The sequence below is a fragment of the Scyliorhinus canicula genome, unplaced genomic scaffold (genome assembly GCF_902713615.1).
Source record: "Scyliorhinus canicula unplaced genomic scaffold, sScyCan1.1, whole genome shotgun sequence".
Classification (NCBI taxonomy): Eukaryota; Metazoa; Chordata; class Chondrichthyes; order Carcharhiniformes; family Scyliorhinidae; genus Scyliorhinus; species Scyliorhinus canicula.
Window position 1 is genome coordinate 40,604 of NW_024055495.1, and position 12,870 is coordinate 53,473.

General features: G+C 48.3%; 1 non-coding gene across 1 annotated transcript; it reads left to right on the forward strand.

Moving 5' to 3' along the window:
* The first annotated feature begins 11,635 nt into the window (after nucleotides 1-11,635).
* Nucleotides 11,636-11,708, forward strand: trnak-cuu. The gene has a single exon. It is a non-coding gene; the product is annotated as a tRNA-Lys (tRNA).
* The last annotated feature ends 1,162 nt before the right edge of the window (nucleotides 11,709-12,870 follow it).

Here is a 12,870-nt window from a genome sequence, read left to right on the forward strand (position 1 = left end):
TGTCACGTGTACCGAGGTAGAATGAAAAGTATTGTTCACCGTACAGTCCAGACAGATCATTCTATACATGAAAAATGTAGCAGAAACGATAAATACACAAAGTAAATACACAGACATAGACATCGGGTGAAGCATACAGAGTGCAGTACTACTCAGTACATAAGATGCATGAAGAGATCAGTTCAGTCCATAAGAGTCATTCAGGAGTCTGGTAACAGTGGGTAAAAAGCTGTTTTTGAATCTGTTGGTTCGTGTTCTTGTGTTCTCAGACTTTTGTATCTTCTGCCCGATACAAGAGATTGGAAGAGAGAATAACCCGGGTGGGAGGGGATTTTGATTGTGCTGCCCGCTTTCCCAAAGCAGCGGGAGGTGCAGACAGAGTCAATAGATGGGAGAGAGGCCTGTGTGACGAACTCTCTGAAGTTTCTTACGGTCTTGGGCCGAGCAGTTGCCATACCAGGCTGTGATGCAACCAGATAGGATGCTTTTAAAGGTGCATCTGTAAAAAATTGTTCAATGTGGACATGCCGAAGTTCCTTAGTTTCCTGAGAAAATATAGGCACTGTTGTACTTTTGTTGTTCAGAGCATTGACGTCGGTGAACCAGGACGGATTTTTGGTGATGTGTGCACCTAGGAATTTGAAGCTGTTAACCATCTCCACCTCAGCCCCATTGATGCAGACTGGGTGTGTACGATACTTCGCTTCCTGAAGCCAATGACCAGCTCTTTCGTTTTGCTGACATTGAGTGAGAGATTATTGTCGTTACATCACTGCACTACGTTCTCTACCCCCATTATGTACTTTGACTCATTGTTGTTCGAAATCCGACCCACGATGTTCGTGCCATCAGCAAAGTGGAGTTAGAGTTGGAGCCAAATTTTGCCACACAGTCATGTGTGCACAGGGAGTACAGTATGCGTACATTGTGATGATTATAGCATCACACGTCCTGGGAAACAGATTCTACTGTCTAACAGAGGAGGAGGAGGAGGTCAATGGACTTTCCGTGTTTGACCAGTTCAGCTGGAATTCTATCTTTGCCGGATGCTCCAATGATAGATGACATCTGTACTGAGTGGGTCTCAAACCAGTCTGTGTGTGGGTTCCACCTTTACCAAATGTTGCTGCTGCTGTGTCAGAAATTATTCAACTCAGCACCTTCCAAACTTCATCAATATCAATGTTGATAGTTGAAGCTTTTATTGATGTGTGTGAAAAACGTTACTGGTTTGTTTCCCATATCTCGATCATTTAATTTGATGACAGAAATGTGTGCAATGTGTAAGTCAGTGAGAACTGTCGGCATGAATTAATCTGCACTTTATAATTGGAGATGTTGGTCAGTGGACCCTTTCAGATGTTGATTTGTAGATTTTACAAACATTTTGTAATCTGCTATTCCTGGAGGTCAATTAAGGTTGAAGTAAAAGTTTAGAATTTTATTATAAACAGGATCCTGTTGAGAGCTCTGATCGCTGATGGTGTTTTTAAAAAGAGACACTGCAAGGCTCGAAAACCAGTGACAACATCTCCAGTATATGAAACTCCAGCTTGTTTTAGGGTTGTTAACATCAGCAAAAACAAACACAGTATTGTCAGACTATCAATCCTGGATGTGATTGACAGCAGTAATAACAGAAGAACCCAACCCCTGCAGTTGTTTATGAACTCGCTGATGTGTCAACAGGATGGATAGCCAATGGAACCCTTTGCCACACACAGAGCAGGTGAACGGTCTCTCTCCTGTGTGAACCCGCTGGTGCGCTTTGAAGTTGCCCGAATGCCTGAACCTCTTTCCACAGGAAGACCAGGTGAACGGCCTCTCCTCAGTGTGAACTCGCTGGTGTGTCAGGCAGTGGGATGACTGAGCGAATCTCTTCCCGCACACAGAGCAAGTGAATGGTTTCTCCCCTGTGTGAACTCGCTGATGTTCAGTGAGTTCAGATGACGACCTTAACCTCTTTCCACAGGAAGTGCAGCTAAATGGCCTCTCCCCAGTATGAATTCGCTTGTGTACCACCAGGTTGGCTGACTGAGTGAATACCTTCCCACAATCTGAACAGGTGAACAGTCTCTCCCCTGTGTGAACACGTTGGTGTTTACTGAATGGGATGAATGCCTGAACCTCTTTCCACAGTCGGTGCAGCTGAAGGGCCTCTCCTCCGTGTGAAATCGCTGGTGTGACATGAGACAGGCTGACTGGGTAAATCCCTTCCCACACAGAGAACAGGTGAATGGCCTCTCCCCAGTATGACTGCGTTGATGGTTTGCCAGCTGGTATTGAGAATTGAATAGTTTACCACAATCCCCACAGTTCCACGGCTTCTCCCCAGTGTGAGAGCGTCGATGGTATTCCAGCCGGGATGGATAATTGTATCCCTTCCCATAGTCATCACATTTCCACAGTTTCTCCATGGTGCCTGTATCTTCCTGTCTTTGCAGGTTAGATGATCGATTGAAATCTTATCAACAGAGAACACATGTACAGTTTCTCCTCACTGTGAATGGTGTGATTTTTTAGAGACTGTGAACTGGTTAAAGCTCTTTCCACAGTCAGTTCACTGGAACACTGTCTCTCAGGTGTACGTGTGTCGGTTCTTTTCCAAACACACTGGTGTTTGAAATCTTCTCCCACGGACAGAACAACCAAACGTTTCTCCTTCCACATTCAAAGGCCAATGATATTCAGATCCTTCTTTCTTAAAAAAATATTCAGATCTGGATAAATCTTGTCAGATCTTGCAATGATGTTCCTTCCAGTCATCCTCCCCTTCCAATAGCCTGGAAATGCAGATTACAAAATTTTCCACAAGTGTGGAGCACAGAAACACAGAAAAGCCAAGTCTAGTTTCTATGGAATATTTTTCCTGTCTTTTTTCCCCAAAAGCTGTAAATCCCTGCCCGCACACATTCTCTCCTCCCTGGGCTGAATTCAAACCCATCTCACCCTTTATTTCATCAACTCCAAGATCCCCCACCCTACCCCCCACTTCCTCGCCTCTGCCTGGATGCAGTTCTGGGCAGAGCGAGAACAAAATCAGCGATACAATCATTTTCTCTCCTGGTCACTAGGACCCAGAAGCCCCGCCCACTCTCTGCGTCACCACCATGGCCCCTCAGACACCGTGTTCGCCACGGAATGAAGATGGTGGCCTTTAACCTGGGCCTATTTCCGGGGGAAAGTCTGGGAGCTGGAACCACGGGACCTGCAGGTTGTTATTCGGGGTTTGTGGCCCACACTGAGTGTTAATGAACCCGCTCCACCCACCCGCCGCTTCCCCTCCGCCGCCTCTCACCGGCGGCCGAGCAACAAACCAACCTCTGTTCAGCGTCATCCCTCACTCTGTGCATGCTCCAAACTGTGTGAGACTGCGCACGCATCCCGGTCCCCTGTATTGTAGATAGGGGGCTTTCTCCACTGCCAGGAATGCTGGGTAAATGACCCACCATGGATATGTGCAATCAGTTAATATTTGCCCATTGGAACCCTGACAACCAATTGGAAAGCAATTGTGCATATGTACTTAACCCACATATGTACAACTATTCTTCAAGATTTTGTGGCCAGGGAGTTTAAATCTAACAAAAGCTCTGTGGTCTCACATACTGCATTGGAACGTGCATTTCCCTTGGGCGTTCCAATGCTAAAATGCAACATTTAACATGTCTGAATGTTGCCTGGAACACAGCAAGTGGTAATGTGATCGAAATTTCTCCGAAGCATTTCAGTGTGGCACTGTAACATACAGAAAGAAACATAATTCATCGACAGCGTGGGCTTACGTGGGGTGCTCCTTACAAGGGCCAGTGAAGACTTGATGGGCCAAATGACCTCCTTCTGCACTGTAAATTCTGATTCTATGATTCTATGACAACAATTTTCCCAAATCCCAACTGTGATAGGGCTGAAATCTCAATGAGACTTTATTTGTGTCCAGCTCCTTAGGCTGGATATAGTGAGGTAAGCGTCTGTGGAGGGAGATTTGTCACAGTCCATGGAGTTGAACGGGTAGATAATGAGGCTTTAATCTCAGGATCATCATTTTGAGTTGCGTGTTGGGTGATTAATTTGATGTTTCTGAAAAAAAAAACCTTTTCGAAAACTTCCGGTGGCAGCTATGTGGGAGTAGGTCCCACATTTGGTGGCTCTCGCTCTGACTAGACATTCGGACCTTCCCCCCCCCCAACTTTTTTTGCGTTTTTCAGTGCTGGACTTGAAGAAACAGCGAACAAGGGTCTGTTGTTATCTATATTGGTTTCTGGAACAGAGAGCCCGAAGGGATTGAAAAGGAACAAACAAAAAGACAGGCTCGAGCTGGGTGTTGGCTGCAGCAGCGGACAAGATGGCCAGTTACGCATGAGGACCAACATCATTATAATCAGATTAGGGATGGGGTTAGGTTACAGAGTGTTGTTGCTGGGGGGGGGGTGGGGGTTGTTCGGCTGACAAGGGAGGGACTTGATTTCAGAAGCGGAGAAGAGGTCAGGGATGGGCGCTGCCAGGCGGCGGGGCTACAGAGGCACGGGACAGGGGCTGGGGGCAGGCCCAGGAAAGGGGATGGCTGACCGGCAAGGGGGGGGGGGGGGTGCCCCCCAAATAGGCTGGTCACGTGGGACGTTAGGGGGCTAAACGGGCCGGTGAAGAGGGCAAAGGTGTTTGCGCATCTTAGGGCTCTAAAGGCGGATGTGATAATGTTGCAGGAGACGCACCTGAAGGTAGCGGACCAGCTTAGGTTGAGGAAGAGCTGGGTTAGTCAGGTATTCCACTCAGGGCTAGATACTAAGGCCAGGGGGGGGGTCGCGATTCTGGTGAACAAGCGGGTGCAGTTTGAGGTGGGGTAGTATTGTTTCGGACGGGGGGAGGGGGTGTGGGGTTCGGTCCGTGGAGGTTTGGAAGGCTGACAGGGAAGGAGTTCTCCTTTTCTCGCACGTCCATCGGGTATTCTCTCGGATCGATTTTTTAAAATACTGAGTAGGGATCTATTGACAGGGGTGGTGGATGCGCAGTATTCGGCAATCGCCATTTCCGACCATGCCCCACATTGGGTCGAGCTGCAGGTGAGTGGAGAGAGGTTCCAGCGTCGCAGTGGAGGCTGGATGTGGGATTGCTGGCGAAGGGGTGTGCGAGAGGGTGAGGAAGTGTATACAAAACTACCTGCAGGTCAACGATACGGGGTAAGTCTCAGCAGCGGTGGTGTGGGAGGTGCTCAAGGCAGTGGTGAGAGGGGAGCTGATTTCAATCCGGGCTCACAGGGACAAGACGGACAGGGCAGAGACGGACCGACTGTTAGCGGAGATCCTGCAGATTGACGGGAGGTATGCGGGGACACCGAGTGCGGAGCTCTGGAGGGAACAGAGGAGGCTGCAGCCGGAGTTTGGGGTGGTGTCCACGGGTAAGGCAGGGGAGCAGCTCAGAAAGGCAAGGGGTGCAGTATATGAACATGGAGAGAAAGGCAGCAGGATGCTGGCCCAGCAGCTCAGAAAGGTGAGGGGTACGGTATATGAACATGGAGAGAAAGCCAGCAGGATGCTGGCCTAGTAGCTCAGAAAGAGGGAGGTGGCGAGGGCAATAGGTAAAGTGGTGGATGGAGGCAGTAACTTGGTGGGGGATGCGGCGGGTGTAAACAGGGCTTTCAAGGACTTTTATAGCAAACTCTATAGCTCGGAGCCCCCCGCAGGGCCAAAGAGGATGAGACGCTTCTTAGATGGCCTGACATTCCCAAAAGTGGGTAAGGAGCTAGTAGAAGGGCTGGGCGCCCCGATCGGAGCTGAGGAGATATTTGAGAGCATAAAGGCCATGCAGTCAGGTAAAACCCTGGGGCCGGATGGGTACCCGGTAGAAATTTATAAAAGGTTCTCCAGGATATTGGGGCCGCTGCTGGTCAAGGTTTTTAATGAGGCAAGGGACAGAGGGGTGCTGCCCCAGACAATGTCGCAGGCCACCATCTCCTTGATTTTAAAACGGGACAAGAACCCAGAGTTGTGTGGGTCTTATAGGCCAATCTCCCTTCTTAACGTGGGCACTAAACTGCTGGCAAAGCTTTTGGCCACCAGGATTGAGGATTGTGTGCCAAGTGTTATTAGGGAGGATCAAACGGGTTTGTTAAAGGTAGGCAACTGGGGGCGAATATAAGAAGATTGCTCAATGTGATCGTGATGTCCCCAGTGGGAAAGGAGGTGGAGGTAGTGGTGGCAATGGATGCGGAGAAGGCATTTGACCGGTCAGAGTGGGACTATTTATGGGAGGTGCTGGGACGGTTTGGATTTGGGGTGGGTTTCATCGACTGGGTCAGGCTGCTATATCAGGCCCCAGAGGCGAGTGTGAGGACAAACAGGACGACTTGTGACTACTTAAAACTGCTGTTTGCGCTATAGAGCCGCTGGCAATTGCTCTGAGGGCTTCAGAGGGTTGGAAGGGGCTGGTTTGAGGGGGGGGGGGGAGGAGGAGCAGAGTTTCATTGTACGCGGATGACCTGCTCTTGTACGTTTCGGACCCGATGGTGGGGATGGACGGAATCAGGCGACCCTGGGGGAATTCAGCCGGTTTTCGGGGTACAAATTGAATATGACAAAAAGTGAAATATTTGTAGTTCAGCAGAGGGGCCAAGGGGACCGGCTGAGGGAGCTGCTGTTCCGGTTAGTTGGGAAAGTTTCAGGTACCTGGGAATACAAGTGGCGCGGGATTGGGGTCGACTGCACAAGCTGAACCTGTCCTGGCTGGTAGATCAAATGCGAGGCGAGTTCCGGAGGTGGGACGCGCTCCCGCTGTCGTTAGCTGGGAGAGTGCAGACAGTTAAAATGATGGTCCTCCCGAGGTTCTTATTCGTGTTCGTGTCTCCCCATTTTCATTCCACGTTCCTTTTTTAAGAGGGTAAGCAAGATCATTTTGGGCTTTGTGTGGGTGGGCAAGTCCCTGCGAGTGAAGAGGGTGATGCTCGAGCGGAACCAGAGGGAAGGGGGGCTTGCACTGCCGAATTTCAGCAACTATTATTGGGCGACTCACGTAGCCATGATAAGGAAGTGGGTGGTGGGAGGAGGGTCAGCTTGGGAGCGGGTGAAGGCAACCTCATGTAGGGCTAGGGGTACCAGTCTGGGGGCGCAGGCAGGTGCTATCTTTTCCACTTGTGCCACTGAGGGGGATCCAAGATAGAGTTGTGTCGAGAGGATGGTTGGGGGAGGGAAGTGTCTCGGATATTTACAAGAAGCTCATGGGGACAGAGGAGACGCAGACCGAGGAGCTGAGGCATAAATGGGAGGTGTTGGGAGGGGAAATTGAGGAAGGCCTGTGGGCCGACGCGCTGAGCAGGGTTAATTGGACTGCAACATGTGCCAGGCCTGGCCTGATTCAATTTAAGGTCATCCACCGGGCCCACATGATAGTGTCCCAGATGAGCAGATTCTTCGGCGTGGAGGACAGATATATAAAGTGTCTGAGAGGACCGGCAGACCATGTCCACATGTTTTGGGCATGTCCAAAACTGAGGAGATACTGGCAGGGATTCGAGGGCGTCATGTCCAGAGTATTGAACACGAGGGTGGCAATGAGTCCAGAGGTGGCGATTTTTGGGGTTTCAGTGGCCCTGGAAGTCCAGGGGGAGAAAGAGGCCCACGTTTTGGCCTTTGCTTCCCTGGTAGCCCGGAGACGGATACTTCTAGCTTGGAGGGGCTCAAAGCCCCCGAAGTTGGAAGCCTGGCTGTCAGACATGGCGAGTTTCCTTGGCTTGGAGAAAGTCAAGTTCGCCTTGAGAGGGTCGTTGGTAGGGTTCACCCGGAGGTGGCAGCTGCTTATTGACTTCTTTGGGGAGATTTAATCGTCAGCGGGGGGCGGGGGGGGGGGGGGGGGGGGGGGGGGGGGGGCAGGGGAATGTGGTATCGGGGGTCATTTAGGCAGATCCGGGTGGGGTGGGCTACGGCAATTGCACTATGTACTTTGTTTACTGTACAGTCCTTTTGTTTTCATGTTCTGTAATTCTACTGTTTACAATGCCGGAAAATACCTCATTAAAATTGTTTGTTCAAAAACAAAGTTTCAACACACTGCGTATTTAACACAAATCTAATTTATTTGACTTTTAGCCAGAATATTAGTCCCTGTAAATGGGCTGGAATTGTTATCAGCAGAAAGAGACCTAAATGAACATGGTTCAGTCCTGAATGTGAGGAACAGCAAAACCCAATCATTATGGTTACTTGTGGCTTCGTTGGTGTCTCAGCAGGTGGGATGACTGAGTGAATCCCTTCCCACACTGAGAGCAGGCGAATGGCCTCTCTCCAGTGTGAATTCGCTGATGTACAATGAGCTGTGATGATTGTCTGAATCCAGTCCCACAGTGAGAGCACCTGAACGGTTTCTCATCAGTGTGAACACGTTGATGGTACATTAGATTCCCAGAACTTTTGTAGCACTTCCCACAGTCTGGACATTGAAACGGTCTCTCATCAGTGTGAACTCGCTGATGATTCAGCAGGTGGGATAACTGAGTGAATCTGTTTCCACACTTGGAGCAGGTGAATGGCCTCTCCCCAGTGTGAATTCGCTGATGTACAGTGAGGTGAGACGAGTGTCTGAACCCAGTCCCGCAGTGAGAGCACCTAAACGGTTTCACGTCAGTGTGAATACGTTGATGGTACATTAGATTCCCAGAACTTTTGTAGTACTTCCCGCAGTCTGGACATTGAAACGGTCTCTCCCCAGTGTGAACTCGCTGGTGTTTCAGCAGGCCGGATGACTTAGTAAATCCCTTCCCACACTCGGAGCAGGTGAATGGTCTCTCCCCAGTGTGAACTCGCTGGTGATTCCGCAGGGCCGTTAACTGAGTAAATCCCTTCCCACACGTGGAGCAGGTGAACGGTCTCTCCCCAGTGTGACTGCGTCGATGAGTTTCCAGGCTGGATGGGTAAGTGAATCCTTTCCCACAGTCCGCACATTTCCACGGTTTCTCCTCAGTGCGGCTGCATTTCTGTCTCATGGGGCCTGATGACATGTACGGTTTCTCCCCACTGTGAACGATGCTTTTTCCTTCCATATTCAAAATCTGCTGATATTCAGGATATGATAAATTGAGGAATCTGTCAGATCCTGATGTGATGCTTGATTTGAGTTTTCGGACTTTGAAGCCTCCCCTTCGAACACCCTGTGAAACTGATTAAAAGAAAAATTAGAGAGTGAGAGAGAACCCACAAAAACACAAAGGCAGGTTGTGAAATTGAGCTGAATGAATCTGGTCATTTGTGGGGCCGACACTGGGAAAAAGTGACCAAGAAAACTGCTGGATTGTCATAAAAACCCAACTGGCCTCTTTGGGAGGAGAGAGAAAGAGGTGAAGAGGGATTTTGTATATCTACAAGACATATTAAGAGAGTAGTTCGCAAAGCAAATTCGATCTGAGCTTCATCAAGAGTAATATTGACAGGAAACTATGCCCCTGGTGGCACGGTGGTTAGCACTGCTGCTTCACAATGCCAGGGACCGGGTTCAATTCCGGCCTTGGTGACTGTGTGGAGTTTGCATTTTCTCCCCGTGTCTGCGTGGGTTTACATCCGGTGCTCAGGTTTCCTCCAACATCCCAAAGAAGGGCAAGTTAGGTGGATTGGCCTTGATAAATTGCCCCTTAGTGTCCAGGGATGTGTAGGTTAGGTGGGGCTATGGGGTTACAGGGACAGGGTAGGGGTGTGGGCCTAGGCAGGGTGCCCTTTCAGAGAATCAGTGCAGACTCGATGGGCTGAATGGCCTCCTTCTGCACTCTAGGAATTCTATGGTTCTAATTCTATCCTGTGAATCTTTATAAAGCTCGGGTGTAGAAGTCACCTATTTCCTAACACTCCTAATAGGTAAAAGATAGCTATTTAGGATAAATATTAAGCCCCAGTTTTACCCATTTTAAATGAAGGATTTCAACATTCTCATAACCTCAGGTCATCTCAAAACATACAGCTTACAAAACAGCATCCTTTTTACTGTCCTGATGATTTTCCAGAGACCTACAATTAATATTTTTACTGTCCTAATCATGTCCCAGAGTCACACAAATAATTTTTACTGTCCCAATGATTTTCTCGACACCCAGGTATGAATCTCACCAAGGCAGAAGGTAAAATTTGAATTCATTGAAAGTTTACTGATGACCATGAAACCATTGCTGATTGTTGCAAAGACCCATCTGGTTCACTCATGTCCTTCAGTGAAGGAAATATTTTATCCTTACCTGGTCTGGCCTACATGTGACTCCAGATCCACAGGGATGGGTAATAAATGTTGGCCCAGCCAGTGACTCCCACAAATTATTCAAATAAAATCCTGGTTACTCCAGTCAGTCAATCCGGGAGAGTTGGCATCCGGTCCAGGCTCGCAATGCACAATAATAATAATAATCGCTTATTGTCACAAATAGGCTTTAATGAAGTTACTGTGAAAAGCCCCTAGTTGCCACATTCCGGCGCCTGTTCGAGGACCCCGCCCCTCATTCACTCCAATTGCTTGGAGGACCAGCAGCTCCAGGTCAGTCCTCCAGTCCCACCCCTCCTCTTCCTATTGGTCGTGAGCTGCCATCAATCACCTGGGCATTGTGACGGTACCAGATGGTGAGAGCGGTCACAGGCTCAGGCTGACTCGCTGATTGTCCAATAATAAGTGAGAGTCTCAGTGGGACAATCAGACAATAATAGTGGAGATGGGGCCCAGAGGGGAACAGCAAAGGATTCACTCACTTTGAGAGTAACAAACAGTGTCTGTTCCCTTAATAAGAGTCAGGCTGCAGTGTGTGTGAGTGAACACATCATTGGATCAAATGTAGAATCATGGAATACCCTCAATGCAGAAGAAGGCCATTTAGCCCATCGAGTCTGCAACAACCCTCTGAAAGAGCATCCTACCTTGGCGAATTCCCCACCCTATCCCCACAACCCCTCCAGTGACAATTTAACACAGCCAATCCATCTAACCGGCACATCTGTGGACTGCAGGAGGAAACCAGTGCATCCGGAGGAAATCAATGTATAGACAGGAAGAATGTACAAACTCCAAAAGTGACCCTAGGTCGGAATTAGTCACAGAATCTGCAGTGCAGAAGGGGACCATTCAGCCCATCGAGTCGGCACCGGTATTACCTGATCTGGCCAACTCAACTGGTTAATTCTGAATTGCACTCTGAAATTGTCTAGCAAGCCACTCAATTTAAGGGCAATTAGGAATGGGCAACCAAGCTGGGCTGCCAGTGACACTCACATCCCATAAAGAAGAGAGAAAATCAAAGGGCTGTTTCCAGTGCCGGTTTCGAAGGAATCAGTACTGGGCCCTTCACTCCTGGTTACATCATTGATTTGAAAGTAAATGTAGGAACATGAATAACAAGTTTACATGTGACACAAAAATGATTAAACACTTGATAGTGAGGAAGAAAGCTGGAGGGGAAACAAGGCAAAGGATTACATGATAAATGGCAGGACAGGACTAGTTAGGCCAGAGCTAGATTCCTCTGCACAGGAAGACTGCACTAAAGAGAGTACAGAGGAGATTTAACAACATCAGCCAGAAATTGACAATGTTTGCTCTGAGGAAAGTTTGGATAAACTGAGGCTGTTTTTTTTGGAACAGAAAAGACTGAGGGGAGACAAAAATGAAATTATGAAAAGCAGCCCGGCTAGCTCAGTCGGTAGAGCATGGGAGTCTTAATCCCAGGGCCGTGGGTGCAAGACCCACGTTGGGCGCTTCAGCTTCTTTAATCTGAGAAGATTGAGCTGAACTGTTTTATGGGTGGCACAGTGGTTAGCACTGCTGCATCACAGCGCCAGGGTCCCGGGTTCAATTCCTACTTGGGACACTATCTGCGCAGAGTCTTCACGTTCTCCCAGTGTCTGTATGGGTTTCCTCCCACAAGTCCCGAAAGACGTGCTTGTTAGGGGAATTGGACATTCTGAATTCTCCTTCTGTACCTGAATAAGTGTTACTACCAGGGGATTTTCACAGTGACTCAATTGCAATGTTAAAGTAAGGTAAGCCTACTTGTGACAATAATGAAGATTATTCTAAATGTATAAAATTCTGGGGGATCATGGTGGTACAGTGGCTGTGTGCCTGTGTGATGGGGATCCGGGTTTCATCCTGGCCCCGGGTCACAGTCTACAAGGAGTTTGCACATTCTCCCATTGTCTGTGTGGAGTTTCACCCCCACACCCAAATACATGCAGGTTAGGTGGCTTGGCCAAATTATAATTGCCCCTTGATTGGAAAAAAAACATAAATTTATAGTATTTTTTAAATTCTGAGGAATTGAAATAGATTGGATAGGAAGGTCCTATTCTCTTTGATTGAGGGCTACATATAAAAGGGGGCAGAGATTAGGGAAGGACTAGGATGTTTAGAGGGTGGTGAGGATCTGTGATATGCTGCCTGAAATTATGGCAGAAAGCCTCGTAATATTAAAAAGTAATTTGGTAAGACATTTGAATTGATGTAACTTAAAAAGCTACAGACCATAATCTGGAATTTTATTTTTTTTAATATACATTCAGAGTACCCAATTTTTTTTTCCAATTAAGTGTCAATTTAGTATGGCCAATCCACCCAGCCTGCACATCTTTGGGTGGTGGGGGAAAAGCCCACGCAAACATGGGTAGAATGTGCAAACTCCATACGAACAGTGAGCCAGAGCCAGGATCAAACCTGCGACTTCGGCACCGTGAGGCAGCAGGGCTAACCCACTGTGCCATCATGCTGCCCTCACAATCTGGAAATTGAGATTAGGCTGAATACCTACTTTGTAGCCACAATGAGCTGAATGAAATGCAACAGGAACAATAAATTTTGATAAAATCCGGGATAGTAACTCTCACTACTAACAAGGTCAGCAGTTTGCCCAGTTTAGCTGCC